This window comes from Fukomys damarensis, unplaced genomic scaffold (assembly GCF_012274545.1).
Source record: "Fukomys damarensis isolate Sample0158 unplaced genomic scaffold, DMR_v1.0_HiC HiC_scaffold_28, whole genome shotgun sequence".
In the NCBI taxonomy this organism is placed as follows: domain Eukaryota; kingdom Metazoa; phylum Chordata; class Mammalia; order Rodentia; family Bathyergidae; genus Fukomys; species Fukomys damarensis.
In genome coordinates this window covers 32,641,845-32,656,453 of record NW_022900940.1, presented here as the reverse complement: position 1 = coordinate 32,656,453, position 14,609 = coordinate 32,641,845, and the positions used below count along the sequence as shown (strand labels likewise).

Below are 14,609 nucleotides of genomic sequence, written 5' to 3'. Positions count from 1 at the left end.
CGCGAACAGCGCCCCAGCGCCCCGCCTACGGGCGACGACAAGTGACGCACCGACGGGTTCCGCCCCTTCTCCCGAGGTGGAGCCTGCGGTCTCGAGGCGGGTTCTTGCCGCCTTTGCAGCTCAGACTCGTCAGTTTTAAGGGCGGAGTCACTCGGAAACTTTGAAGGTGGGACTCTTTAGGTATTTCAACGCTCCCTATTTCTTTAGTGTGTCAGCTTGCCACCCCTGGGCTTGGCTCAAGGGCTCCCTCCCGTGAGAACCAGTCAGCCAGCTAGCGTGCCATAGGGAGGTAGCTTTCAGGAGAATTAAAACCCAAAGAGGGAGTAAATATTCTGTCAGAGAGGTGCCGTGTTACTGCAGATGTCTGAAATTTTCAGCGCAGTGTTCTCTTTTCCCTTTCGGTCTTTCCTTTGTCCCTCAGGAAATATCAGGGAAGTTCCCACCGAAATGTATTCCATACTGTCGAGATAGGGCTGGTTGGGGTTAGAAAGAAAGAAGCACTTAAAAAAAAGAAAGAAAGAAAGAAAGAAGCACTAAATGCCAGAGTGATCAGTCCAAAGCATTCACAAGGGAAATTTATAGAGGGCTTCTCTCAAGGCAGAATGTAAGAGAATAGGGATATTTCAAGTATGGCTGCAGTGAGAGGCAGTATGGCCTTTATATGAGGATTTAAGGAATTTTGGCTCAGGGCCAGGGTCTGCTTCAGTGCTGCAGAGACCAACCTAATGCCTAACCCCAACTTAGGCACAGATGTGCTTGGAAAACCTCTAGCTGGCAGGGTCACAGCACAATCAAGATACTCTGTGATTTTTGGTCAGGACATGGAAAGAAAACGGAACCAAGTGACCTTACAATAAGGCATTTGAAGCCTAGAAAAGTTCAGTTACCTTTTTCCAAACGTTCCTTTCATCTGTGGTAGTCATTAGTAATCAAACTTCTCTTGCTAAACTGAGGGTCAGCTTCACAATCCTGAGTGAAGCACTCAGGGTTGCAATTAATGATCAGTACTACGAATAATTATTTAGAGTTGACACGTGGAGTCACATTTATGTGCCATATCAGCCCTAATTTTCCCATTTCTGTAGGAAATGTCGTAGTTGCAGTATATGTCTGCAGAGATAGCTGGAATGGCTTATTTCTGCTAACTCCGTGAACACGAATCTGTGTTCTTTAAAGGTATTCATTCAGCCCTAGAAATTATCCAGCTGACAGCAAATTTAATTGTTCTGAGTTAGTGCTTTTTGTTTGTTTGTGTTTTTTTTTAGCCAGATGTCACAGCAAGTTAAAAGTTTATCTTGGAGTCTGCTCTTGACTTAGTGATGCCTGGCACATGGTAGGCAATATATTAATAATTATTGAATTTTTTTTAGCCAGATGTCACAGCAAGTTAAAAGTTTATCTTGGAGTCTGCTCTTGACTTAGTGATGCCTGGCACATGGTAGGCAATATATTAATAATTATTGAAGGATTTGAGTGAATTGAATAAGAATTCATTTCAAATGAGCAAATAAAGCAAAAGATAAGTGTGGAAATATTCTTGCGCATCATTAAGCTTAATGTGTTACTTTTGAACTGTGTTAAATGTAATAATCACTTAGGAGGCAGATTCCTGGGATTTTACCCTAGGAGACTCTAATTCACTTTGCAGCTATAGGATCAGTTCACTAGGTTTTCAACCGGCAGTTCTGATGGTTGTAGCACACTGAGTACACTTTGAGCAAGGTTGGAATCAAGGAAATTTATGATACAGTTAACATACAATGAACACTCAGCATTGTCCCCTATACATTTCTAAAATTCCATAAAACTCTTATTAATATTTAGTTGCTTATTCTTAGCATTTATTACTATGTATATACTTTACTGTATATACTGTATGTACTGCTCAGACTTAATTTCTTCTTTGATATCCCAATTTTGGGGGTTTTTTTGGTGCTGGGGATCAAACTCAAGACCTTGTACTTTTGAGGCAGGCTGTAGAACCACTGAGCTAAATCCCCTGCCCTGATATTTCAATTAAAAAAAAATTTATTTGAGAAAGAAAAGGCAGTATTCTGGTCCAAAGATAGACAGTCCAAAGTTGCCCTTTCTTTTTTTTTTTTAAAGACAGAAATTAAACTCTTCCCTGTTTGTTTTTAATCAAGAAAAAACATTAATGTGTCCTTCCTGGAATTAATTTTTTAAAAATATTTTTTGAAAAACATTCATACAGTAGTTATCATATAGTAAGTTACTACAATGAACTTGTAGTAATTCAAGGATTAACTTGAATAGCAATATAAAGGTTAGCAATTTGGTGGTCAAAACTGGGAAGAAATTTGTCAACTGAAATATAGCAAAGCCTCAAAACATTTGTGGTTACTCTTTTGGTACATCATATTGGATTAATACTGTGTTAAGCTCAGAAGTAGCAAGATGTGAAAAGCTTGTACATAAATCAGGAAGACTGGCTACAAGGAATAGATACCATTTCATGCTGTTTATATGTTTTGTTTGTATGTTTCAGAAATATATATTGTTCCTTAAAACTGATTTATCATATGTCAACATTTACATTCCATAGTTTTAGGGAATTCCATTCCTCTTAGCATAATACTAGACATGTGAATATTTAATTGAATTATAATGGATAATGCTGACGGAGGAGGCCCTGCTTCGTACCAGGAAATGCTTATGGGTTGGTTACATTAATTCATTTTGTCCTCATGATAAACCTATGAAATTGGCACTGATGTTAAGCTTATTTTTAAAAATTAAATAAATTAATACATAGTACGGTCAATCTATTAAGTGTGGAGCCCGGTACAAGCTTTGGCAGTCTGACATCAGAACCTGTGTCCTTAAGCAGGATGCTATAATTTTACATATATTTAAATTTATTCATATGGCTTTTGACATTTCATCACGCTGTTCTGATGTCTGCAGGGTTATCATGTGCAAATGCGAGTAGACCTCTTTGTAAGTGGCTAATGTGGGTGGACACCTTTGTATGGGAAATATGTAAATTTCTTGGTATTTTCTGAATCTTTTAATGTGAAAATCATCTAAATCCTAAACCACGTAAAACAAAAAAGATCTCATTTTTCACGTCACATTTCACGTGTGGTATTACTGTTTTAGTTCCTTTGTTTCCACTATATGTAAGTTCTATGAGGACAGGAGCTGTGTCTCTTTTGCTTTATATTGGAAGATGGCACAGAATGGTTATTTGCTGAATGAGTGAAGGAAGGAAGTAATGGTTTGTTGAACTCTGTGTCAAGAAGGATGAGAGGGGAGAGAGGGAAGGGAAGAGGGATTAAAAAAGAGAACAGAACAAAAAATGAAGATAGAGCTTTTCAGAATGGGAACGGAAAAAAAAGAGTTGAAGAGAGCAGGGCGGGAGGAAAGGGGGAGGGAACAAACTAAAAATTAATATTTGTTGTACATATACAAACTCCCCATGACAAATGTAATCATTATGTACTTCAAATATATATTAATTTATTTTTTAAAAATATGTATTGAGAAAAGACTTTGAGTTACAATTGGATGTGGGGGAAATGACATTATTAATTTTTCTATTTATAGGCAGAGCATAGGAAGGGATTAGGCACATGCCAGTTATAGCATTTCTGTAAAAGCTTTGTTATAAATAGAAATCACTGTTCTTTATTGCTAATTTCTGTTTTGTATTATGTGTTGACATAAATGAACCAGTAAGCACTTACATGGATCAGTAGAAAAGATAGAAGCATTAAAGGAATAATCAAACTGTTAATACTAGATTGAAATAAGAATTTGTTTATTTTTATGTTTTTGTATAGATTTGAGAGGTTATGTCACTTACTGAGTCTCACAATGACTTCTTGTATTCCACACACAACATATTTCTGCCTCATCTTAGTTATTAAACAGGCATTACAGAGAAATATGTCTAATTATTCTAATGCAAAGGAGACAGAGACAACAGAGAAACAGATTATTTTAAAATTGCGTGGAAGGTGTTAAATGAAATTTCAGAAGTGTACAAAAATTGAAACTGATAAGTTTTTCCTTCTGAAATATGCATTAAATTCTGTACATTTTGATTAAAAGCATATTTATTCAACATTCATTTTTGTAATATAAAATACTGTCGTTTCTACATTGTGGTTTATCCTTGGGAAATGTTAATTCCATTTCATATTATTTGAAAATCTCTTTTTTTGAACAACTTTCTTCCACTAAAAACAAGAGTTTTCTTTGCACTACAACTACTGAAATGGAAATGTGAACTGTGAGAAGGTGAGCTTTACCTTAAAATGGTATTTTGCATCAGGGCAAGAGAGAGGACTGACAGATGAGAAAAAGGTAAACAGTAAAAGTTGTTAGACAACTGGAATGTGATTTCTAGAACAGTCAAGACATGCCTTACACTGGTAAAACCCAATTTTTAAAGCTATCCGCTGCAGTGCTGCTAGCATAGTTAGTTACTTATTAAATGTGTGAATTTCTCATGGAACTTAAAACAAGAGGAACTTCTAAAAAACAAAGATGCATAGGCCTTATCCTGATTCATTGAGCTAGGGCCTTTCTCTTGATTACTTCTCCAGGTGATTCTGATGTATGCCAAACTTTTATATCCACATAAATCATATAGGGGAATCTTGTTAAAATGAAAATTCTAATTGAGTAGATCTAGGGTTGGGCCTGAGACTTTGTATTTCTGACAAGCTCTCAGGTATTGCTAATTGTTGTTAGTCTATAAAAGAGCAAAACTCTTAAGACAGTGTTTCTCAAACTTGTTGAGCATTGGAATAGTTTTGAGATCTTAGCAACTACTCTGTGGTTCTCACTCCCAGGAATCTTGACTGAGTAATACTATGGTTTGGATCTAGAATTGACCCCCTAAACTCTACATGTTACAGGCTTGGTCCTTGGCCTGGTGGAAACTAAGAGGTGGAACATAATAGAGGGAAGTTTGGTTACTGAGGGCAAGTTCTTGAAGGAGATAGTGGTTCTCTATCCTTTTCCTTTCTCTCTGCTTCCTGGATGACATGAAGTGAACATATCTCCTTTGCCATATACTTCCCACTGTAATGTACTGTGTTGCTCCGTAGACTTAAAGCAACAGGGCAAAACAACATGAACTGAAATCTTTATAACTCATCTTATAAAAAGCAATCCACTGAACATAAAAAATATGATACATAAAGGGAAAAATTTATAAACCATTCCTCATTAAAATTACAAACTTCATGAAAGATCTTGTCAAGAGAGTAAAGAGATACTGATTGGTGAAAAATTTTTGCAAACTATCTTCAGTAGTTTGAATAATGGCCCCTTAAAATACCAAGTTGTACTCTCTTATTAAAAAAAAAAGTCTTACTTCAGGAAAAAAAGATATTAGGCGTAACTAAACTAGGATTTTGGTATGACCAAATTATTTTGTATTACCTGAATGAGCCCTAAAAAATATCACAACTATAGTGACCTTTTACAAATAAGGCAGAGGGAAGATTTGCCACATGAGAAGGCAATGTAAAGACAGAGGTATAAATAGGAGTCATGATGCCATATGGTAGATGTACACAGAGTGTGATGTGACCCCAAGATGTGGAAAGCTGGTAGCCAGCAGAAGCTAGAAAAGGTAAAGAAAGGATTTCTTTAGACTCCCCCAAGGGAATACAGCCCTGCCAACACCTTGATTTTGGATTTCAGACTACCAGAACATTGCTCTCTTTATTAACTAATGAGTTAAATTAATTCTTATATCTTTATTTTAATTTACATAAGTCATGATTTCATTTTTTTAAAAAGAAAATCCTTCCAGAGATTGTTATAATATTCAGTTGGGCATGATGGCATATGTCTGTGATCCCGGCACTTGGGAGGAAGCTGAGGCAGGAGGATCGCTACAAGTTTGAGGCCCACCTGGGCTACATAGTGATTTCAAGGCCAGCCTGAACTACATAGTGAGATCGCATCTCAACCCTCCTCCCAAAGATTGCTACAATATTCAAACAATAAACAACAGTATAAAATGAGTATTATCCTTCCTATTTAGTCATAGCTTCATGGTCCTTATATTCCCATAGTGAAAATAGATTTTTATCAAATAATGTAAACTAAATGTAAAATTGTGGTTATGATAAATGTGATGAAAAAGAATATAGTGAAAGCATGTAATAAGATGACTGTACTTGGCCTGGGCAATCTGAGAAGGCTTCTCTAATATACTAGCAAGTGGGCTGAGATTTGACAGTGGATAGGAAAGAAAACCATTACTTATTAATGTAAAGTGGAACTCAGCTGCCTTGTCATATGACTTCTCCCAGTCTTACAGAAACTGATGGATTATGGATATGGAAAAACAAAATATCTGGGTTGATGGCAGGCCTAGGAGAAAGGGCACAGGGTAATTTTAGGGAGTTGGCAAGAATATTGAAATTATCATTCATAAACTCTAGGGTAGATAAGTTAGGAAGTAAAACAAAAACAAGAAAAATATGTAGTATTTTTTTTGGCTTGGACCAAAACAGATTTTCATAAACTTGGAAGTCTGATGAAGTTATCAGTACTAATTAGAAGCTGTTTTTATAAGAGTTGTGTTGTTTGAAATAGATAATTTGGAGGAAGAACAATTATGAAAAATGAAAAGGGGTTACCACGGGAGTAGGTGACGGGGTGGGGTATGAAATGAAAGACGTTGGCAATGAAGAGGCGGGGGAAATCAAGGCCATGTTTTAGTTTGGTTACCTCTGTGGATAGTGAGGCCCCCTGCCCTTATGGCAGGGATTGGAGGTCAGGCAAATGCTCAGTCAAAGATGACTGAGTGGAATGACCTGAAAGAAGACATACACGAAGAGGCAAAGCGAGAATGAAAGGTCTGCTAGAGGTCCAAAGGTTCAAGGAGTGTAAGAATGATTTTTCCTCCCTGGAGAGGGAGAAGTAACAGAGGTGGATCATCTGAGACTCCATCCAATGCATTGTAAGTTTTTTTTCTCTGATTGAAATGGAAAAGCATTAAGGATTTTAGGTAGAAGCATGATACAACCTAATATGTTTCAAAAGGCTTTTTCTATTGCATTTGTACTGTAGAGAGAAACAGAGCAGAAGCTAATTGCATTTTTCAGTAGAAAGATTATGATGTTTCAGATCAGGGAGCAGAGATTTGATAAGACATGCTAGGTTTTTGGATAGAGTTTCGGTCAGCTGAGATGGGAAAGATTGTAGGTAGAATAAATTTGAGGGGAAAACTTGGGAGTTCAGATTTGATCTAATTAAGAAATTTGCTACATATCCAACTATTGATGTCATGCAGGCAATCTATACATCTGGAGTTTGGGAAAAAATTTCAGAGGAAACAAATGGACTCTAATGTATTTATTTGAGATCATACAACTGACAAGATCCATCACTATCTTAAAAAACTCCATGCTTACATGCTAGAAGCTTTATTAAAGCAAACAGTATCAGAAGTTTTGGATTTTAATCCTAGCTCCATCTAACTTTGAAGTCTCAGTTCCTCATCTATAAAATATGTATAATTCATTTAAAAATGTGGATAATAATCCCTAATAATTAAATACATGTGAAAACCTATGTAATAATGAGCCTTGATTACAATATTTTATTAACATACATAGTTTAAAGAGAGTGGAAAATCCTAATAAAGGGACCACAGAGTGACCAAGTAATGGCTTTACCAGAAGTTAGACTAGAGGATAGTAACCTGAATGATGAATCATAATAGAATAAACTACTATTTAATTACTATTTTAATTATCTTTTTTGTTGTTTTTTGTTTTTGTTTTTTGGGACAGGGTCTTGCTATGTAGTTTAGCTTGGCCTTGAACTTACTGTGTAGCCCAGGCTGGCCTCCAGCTCACAGTGATCCTCCTGCCTCAGCCTTCCAAGTGCTGAGATTATAGCTGTGCACCACCACATCTGGCTGAGCTACTATATTAATTTTTTTATGAGTAGGAAAAATTTCTTGAGGGAAAGAAAGCTTCTGTCTAAGAGAGACAGAAGGGGGATGGGAAAGTAGGTTGCCTGCTCACCCCGCTTCTCCAAGATGTTTTATACAGCAAAGCCATGTGGTGAGGCAGATACAAAACTATAAGACCCAAAGGAAAATTACAAGGTGGGCATGAAGTGGGGCAAAACCATGACCAACCAATAAGATTATAAGTACAGTTACAAGGTAATATTGATTAAATGGGAATCAAATGGGGGAGCAAGTCACATAGCAAGCATACAAGGATTTGCAGTAAGGGTGGGGGTCAGAGATATTTCCTGGAGAGGCTAGGTTAAAACCTTGGCCCCCACCCAGGTGATTGATACCTATTTAGAATATCAGTCACTGCCATTTATCCCCAGGGGAAGCGTAAAGGTATAGTAATTTCTCTCCTTTTACAATCTGGCCTTCAGTGAATGTGTTTTGATTGTCCTCCATGTTGGCTCCTTGCTGTGTTGGCTCCTTGAGGGTGGCCCTGTCTAACTGCCTACAAGATATCTAATTAACTTACCCATCTGCAATATTCCCCCCTCTGAAATAGTACCCCTAACTGCTGTGAGGGGGCAAAGGGCTACTTCCAGCTGAAGAGGGTCATAGTCGTGATCAGCAGTTAGAGTCACTCTACAGAGGGTCTGTCTGAAGGCCTTCAGTAGGTGCTTGGCATTGTCATCTTGTTAGCTACATAGCTTTTAAGTCTGGAGGAGACCAAGCCAAAGAGACAGTTAAGAACGCATGGGCCAAACTATAAGATCAGCAGGATTGCTATGAATATAGCACACAAAGAGGATAAGGAGAAAGTCCAGGGGACTTCAGAATCTAACATAGAGGCCATTTTGTACAGTTTTAACAGTTATGTTTACATAACTGGTGCATCCCGGTGAAAGAAGTTTAGCACATTTGTCATTGGTTCCATCTGTATGACCGCTTGGAGTTTGGCAGCCTCAAAGATGTAGGATCCTGTAGGGAAGGTTCCTTTGTGTCCTGGATCTTGTAGACCTTGAGGGGCCAGGGTCAAAATATTGGCTGTCCTCATAGCCCAGTTACCTTTCTAGCTTTGGTCTCCAGACTTTAGTTGTTGAACACCCACAAGAGAAGATCAGTGACATTCGTAGTGCGGTAGGAGCAGTGAGCTTAATTACTATAATTTTGTCTGGATGTTAAGCACTTTGAAGTATAAAGCACATTTAGATGGGTTGTTGTTTCTGATCAACCATGGTCGTTCTAGGAGTTTAATCCCTCCAACCAGTACTTGGTGGAAGACCTCCAAAATGATATAGGGGGAAGAGATGTAACTCCCAAACCTGCTAGATATCCGGAATGCAAGTTCGTGTTCTCTAAAATTTAATAATGAATTCTAGGAACAATGGAGGTTAAGAGTAGGAAAAATTTATTGAGGGAAAGAAATCTTCTTTCTAAGAGAGACAGAAGGGGGACCAGACAGTGGGTTGCCCCTATATTAATTTAAATCATCAGTAGAATGAGCTGGTAGTGTAAATCAGTATGTCAGGCATCCAATTCCATGAAGTAGCATTATTATTTCTAATGTTAATAGGTACTGTAGGGTTCTAGATAAAACTCTCACTTCTATAATCAGAATATTAGACCTTTTTTGAGTACTTTTTCTAGTTTCTAATATAATGTGTAGAAAATGAAGAGGACCCAGCCCATGCATTATTAAATAGTCATTTATTTAGCAAATTTTTATTTAGTATCTCTCCAGTGAAAGCGCGTCTCAGTGAAAGCACTGTTAAGACGTGCGTGCGTGTGTGTATGTGTGAATTATACAGAAGTGTCTACTTTTATGGAAACCAATAAGCAACTTACATCTCAATCAGCTAATTATAATTGTGATGCATGCTTGATGTAGTAAAAGGATGCTAGGGATGCATCTGACAGGTGGACCTGATCTGATTTGTGCACATTCATCAGAATCTTTACACTGAGATTTGAAAGACAGATAGCTGGGCAAAGGAATACAGCATTATAGGAAGGAAGAACATGCGTTAAAGCCCTGAGGTTGAAGGAGCATGCGTTTTCTGGAACTGAAAGATGCTTAGTGTGGCCGAAGCACAGAGAAGGATCTGTATTGGAGAATGTGACTGGTGATGTGGGCAGAAGTTAGAAAGGTAGACCTTTTGGCTGGTATTAAGACATTTAAATTTGTCTTTTCCAAATGGAGGAAGCTCATGCGCATTAGTAAAGTCAACTCAGGATCACTCTTGCAGAATGGATACAGAAATACCATTGTAATGTTCCAGATGAGAAATGATGGGGATTTACACTAAGGTGGCGGCTACAAGTGGTGCCATATTGATTTTTTTTTGTTGTTGTTGTTTTGAGACTGACCTGGAACTCACTATGTAGCCCAGGCTGGTCTTGAAATCATAACAATCCTCCTGCCTCAGCCTCCTGAGTGCTGGGATTACAGGTGTGTATCACCATGCCCAGCTCATATTGATCATTTTGAGAGATGTAAAATAGCTCTATTGGGAAAAGAGAGCACTTTTCCTAGAGAAGAAAAGGCAAAGGTTTTAAAATGTTATTAGGAAGAGGATATTGGCTGGTATTGTTCTGTCTCTGCACAGAAGGAAAGAGTACAAATCATCCTATAATTTAATGAGGGAGAATTTGGGATTCCTTATTATAGTAAGAGACTTGACAGAAACTGTAAAATTTTTATATGAGATTTGATGATAGAGATACTAATCCTGGAGACAAAATGAAATCTAGAATTGTATTCTACTTTATGTTTTTGCTCAGTAAGTTTGCTTAGAGCATCATAATCTCTTATGTATGCTGGGATATAGTCTATTAGAAAATCATCCCAATCTCAGGCATTGATTACTCCCAGAATTTTTGCTGAAGTACTTTCATATTTTATCAGTGTAAGAAAGAGAAAAGCAGACTCTAATGGCTGGACACAGGCCATGGTGTTCTGTTCACAAATATCAACTGTGGACAAGGTCCCTCTGTGACTAGGGTAAATCGAGATGGAAACAAGGCCGCTCAGTAACTGTGTTTGAACACAGGCAAAAGCTCATCTAAACCCCTATCAAAACCATAAGAATGGTTACAGTTCACATATCCTGGCTGATGTGAATGACTGCCACTTTTTAAGTCATAACAGCTTTAGCCTCCCTCTAATCTGTTTTTCTTCTAGATAAGAATTACAGAGATATCCTCTTATAGAATAACCCTACTCCCTGATAATTTCCAATCCAGAGCAAAGCCCTGCTTCTTGGAACTCTCCCACAATTCACTTACTACTGTCCCAAATCTTGTAAGTCTTTCTAATACTTCTTAGTGAGATGCACCATAGTTTCCCATGCAGTGTATTTGCCATTATTGCAACTTTATTTAATTGCAGGTGTGCTCTCTGGCTGGAAAGCATTGGCAAGTAAGGAATATTCTGTGGGTTTTATTACTTTTTTTCTCCTTTTTTGCTATGAAAATAGGAAGCTTAAACTTTCTGTGTCTCACTATATCGTGTGGCTGGATGTCTTCTAATTTCTTATGTGATGTTTTGATATCTGTATGATCAAAACAGTCTTTCCAGGTATCTTTATTGAAATCTTGTAACCTGCCTCTTTGTCTTTTAAAAAAATATCATCAAGTACATATATCATAGAAACATAGTCATTGACAAGAATATTTAGCTTTTTTTTAAAACCATTTTTCATGTGGACAAACCATTACATAAATGGATGATATATAAAAAAAGTAATCATTTTAACAACTCATGCAACTCATCCTGCTTGTTTGTAATTGTGAGATTTTTCTATTTGTAGCAAAAGTGGCACAGTTGAGAGCTGGAGGACAGTAGGAGCCCCAGAGTGCTCAAGCTGGAGGCCTGGCCCAAGGCAGAGCTTCTGTGCCACCTCCAGTTTGGAGCTCTTTGAGTTGGGTCTCCCATTACAGCTCAAGGGGCTGAGCTGGCTGGGTCCTGGACCCTCACCATGGGACAGTAGGTGGTAATCCTGCCCAAAGCTGTAAAAGGTGGGGAGGATGGGGGTCCCCAGTAATGAGGAAGTTATGCCAGGGTTCAGGGCAGTTGGGTGCCAGCCACCTGTGTAGGGATTAAAGCTAGAGCTGCCCCTTATACTGAGGCAGACAGCTCTGGATGCCCCATCCAGATACCACCACCCCACGGCATCTACATGTGAGCCCAAGGGTTGTGATAGGGACGTGGTGTGGGCCCCAGCCATGAGTGGAGGGCATGGGAGGCCCCGTGATGCCTTAACACAGGGTGGAGTCAGTTACTAGCTGGCAAGTGCAGTGGCCCTACACAGAGCGTGGTCAGGTCAAGGGTCTGGGCAGCCCAGGCACACCCTGGAGACCTCAGCCACTCCCTCGGGTGTGCCTGTGCAGGTCTTCATGCTGCTGGGTCTTCCAAGCCTCACGAGGTCGAGTGGCTCCTTGGTATCCGCTGAGTGTGGTGTGAGGATTCCATGGGTAATCCCAGCAGTCTAGGAGGCTGAGGCAGGAGGATTGCAACTCAGAGTCCCACGGGCCATTTATTGACTTAGCAAGACTCCAGTTGGTTTCCCCAGAACGGTTCTCTCCAGCAATGCCCAGGAATGCTTGAGGTCTGGGCAACAGTGGCTGAAATGTCCCCTGAGGATGTCTCTGCTTCTGCAGGCCTTGTTGGGTCACAGGGCAGGCTGCTCACACCTGGGCTGTTGGTGTCCTGGATACAGCTGACTGATTTTTTTTGTTTGTTTTGATCATGGCTAATTGGAGTCTTATATACTTCACTTATCTGTATGTCAAATTCTTTTTCCCTTTTTGGGAAGTTTTCTGCTATTACTTCTGAGAACAGGGTTTGTTTTTTTTTTGTCTTTTGCACTATCTGCTGCTTTTTCATTGCCACTAATCAATCATATATTATTCTTTGCATAATTTAGCAGCTGCTGGATTGATTTCTTGTGTTCCCTTGCAATTTTAAGGAATCTCTTTTTTCCTGATTGCTAACCATAATTCTGTCTTCTATGTCTGATATTCTGTCCATGCATCATTCTGCTAGGTATACTTTCAGTGGAGTTTTTAATCTGGATATCAGTTTGAATCAGTTTCATGGATAACATTTCTTTCCTAGGCTGGGTGTTCATGGCTTCCATCATGTTCCGGAGCTCCTCTATTTTTCTGTTTGTATCTTTCATTCTGGTCACCATCTCTGTAATTATCTGGGAAATTATTTCTGCTTTGATTTTTTCCTAGAGCCTCATTCATCTGTTTTGTTACTTCTGCAGAGTCCAGGTGGGTGGCTTTGGATTGTTCCACTTCATTGCCCTCCTGGGGTTTGCCTTTGATGAGCTGAAAGTCTGCACCTTGTTGAAGTGTCTTCTCATTTTAAGTTTGATTCCTGAGTTGATGCTTGTAAATTGCTTATGGCAAGTAGCTTTATTGCCTGTATTCAGAACCCTTAGGAAATGACTGCTTCTTAGGAGCACCTTCTTTGTTTATCTGTTTGTTTGTTTTTTTGAGACAGGGTCTTGCTATGTAGTTGAGATGGACCTGGAACTCACAGTGTAGCATAGGCTGGTTTCGAACTTGCAGCGATACTCCTGACAGCCTCCTGAGTGCTGGGATTATAGGCATGCGCCACCACGCCCGGCTCAGGAGGACCTTCTAAATGTAGCTAGCTTTTCAGTTTTGAGTCTGTTGCAGGATCCTACCTCTTCAATTTACTGGGGATGAGAAGCTGGGCATACTTGGCCCAGCTTCCATTCTTTGGCACTGGCCTATAGGTTTTTTTTTTGTACCAGGGATTGAACAGAGGACCTTGCACTTGCAAGGCAGGCAGCAGCACCACTTAGCTAAATCCCCAGCTCTGTAGGTTTTTTAAAAATTTATTTTATTTTATTTTTTTCCTTATTGAGTTTATTGGTACCTTTTAGGTATACAGTACAGTTACATTCATCATTGGGATCTTGTACCTTTACATGGCAGGTCTTGGTTCTCATTTTTTCCCTATACCCCTGCCCTCCCTTCACCCCTTCCTCCCTTCCCTACTTACAAATACTTTATTTCCATTTTTTCATTTTCTCATTTTTTTCTTTTCCCTTATTTCCTTTCTCCTACCCTTCACACTTTCCCTACACCTTTAGCCCTTTTCTTCCTATTTCACATTGTCAATTATACCATTAGGATCTTATTTGCAATTATAGTTTTTCACACCAGAGAAACTATCTGGTATTTATGCATGTGACTTATTTATTTCACTTAAAAGTATATCTTCAGTATGCATCCATTTTCCTGTGAATAAATCTACTTTCTCATTCTTTATGGCTGAGTAGTATTCCATTTTGTAGAAAAATCACATCTTTATCCAGTCTCCAACTGATGTGCAAATGGGCTGTTTCCAAGTTTTAGCTATTATAAACTGCGCTGCTATAAACATAGGTGCGCATATATCACTGTGATATGACTCTTTTAATTCTTTTGGAAAGATACCCAGCAGAGGGATGGCTGGGTCAAATGGAACCTCTAGTCCCAGCTCTTTGAGGTCTCTCTATATTGATTTCCAAAGTGGTTGCACCCGTTTGTACTCCCACCAACAATGGAGAAGGGTTCCTTTCTCCCCACAACCCTGCCAACATTTGTTATTGGTTGATTTTTTTTTTTTTTTTTT

General features: G+C 38.8%; 1 long non-coding RNA gene across 2 annotated transcripts in view; it reads left to right on the top strand.

The window, feature by feature from the left end:
• The first annotated feature begins 88 nt into the window (after window positions 1-88).
• The window catches only part of LOC117283613, a 25,205-nt gene continuing 10,684 nt past the window's right edge, over window positions 89-14,609 (top strand). For both annotated transcript variants that reach the window (XR_004514641.1, XR_004514642.1), the window contains exons 1-2: window positions 89-166; window positions 1,266-1,438. This is a non-coding gene — a long non-coding RNA (uncharacterized LOC117283613). The remainder of the gene's footprint in view (window positions 167-1,265; window positions 1,439-14,609) is intronic.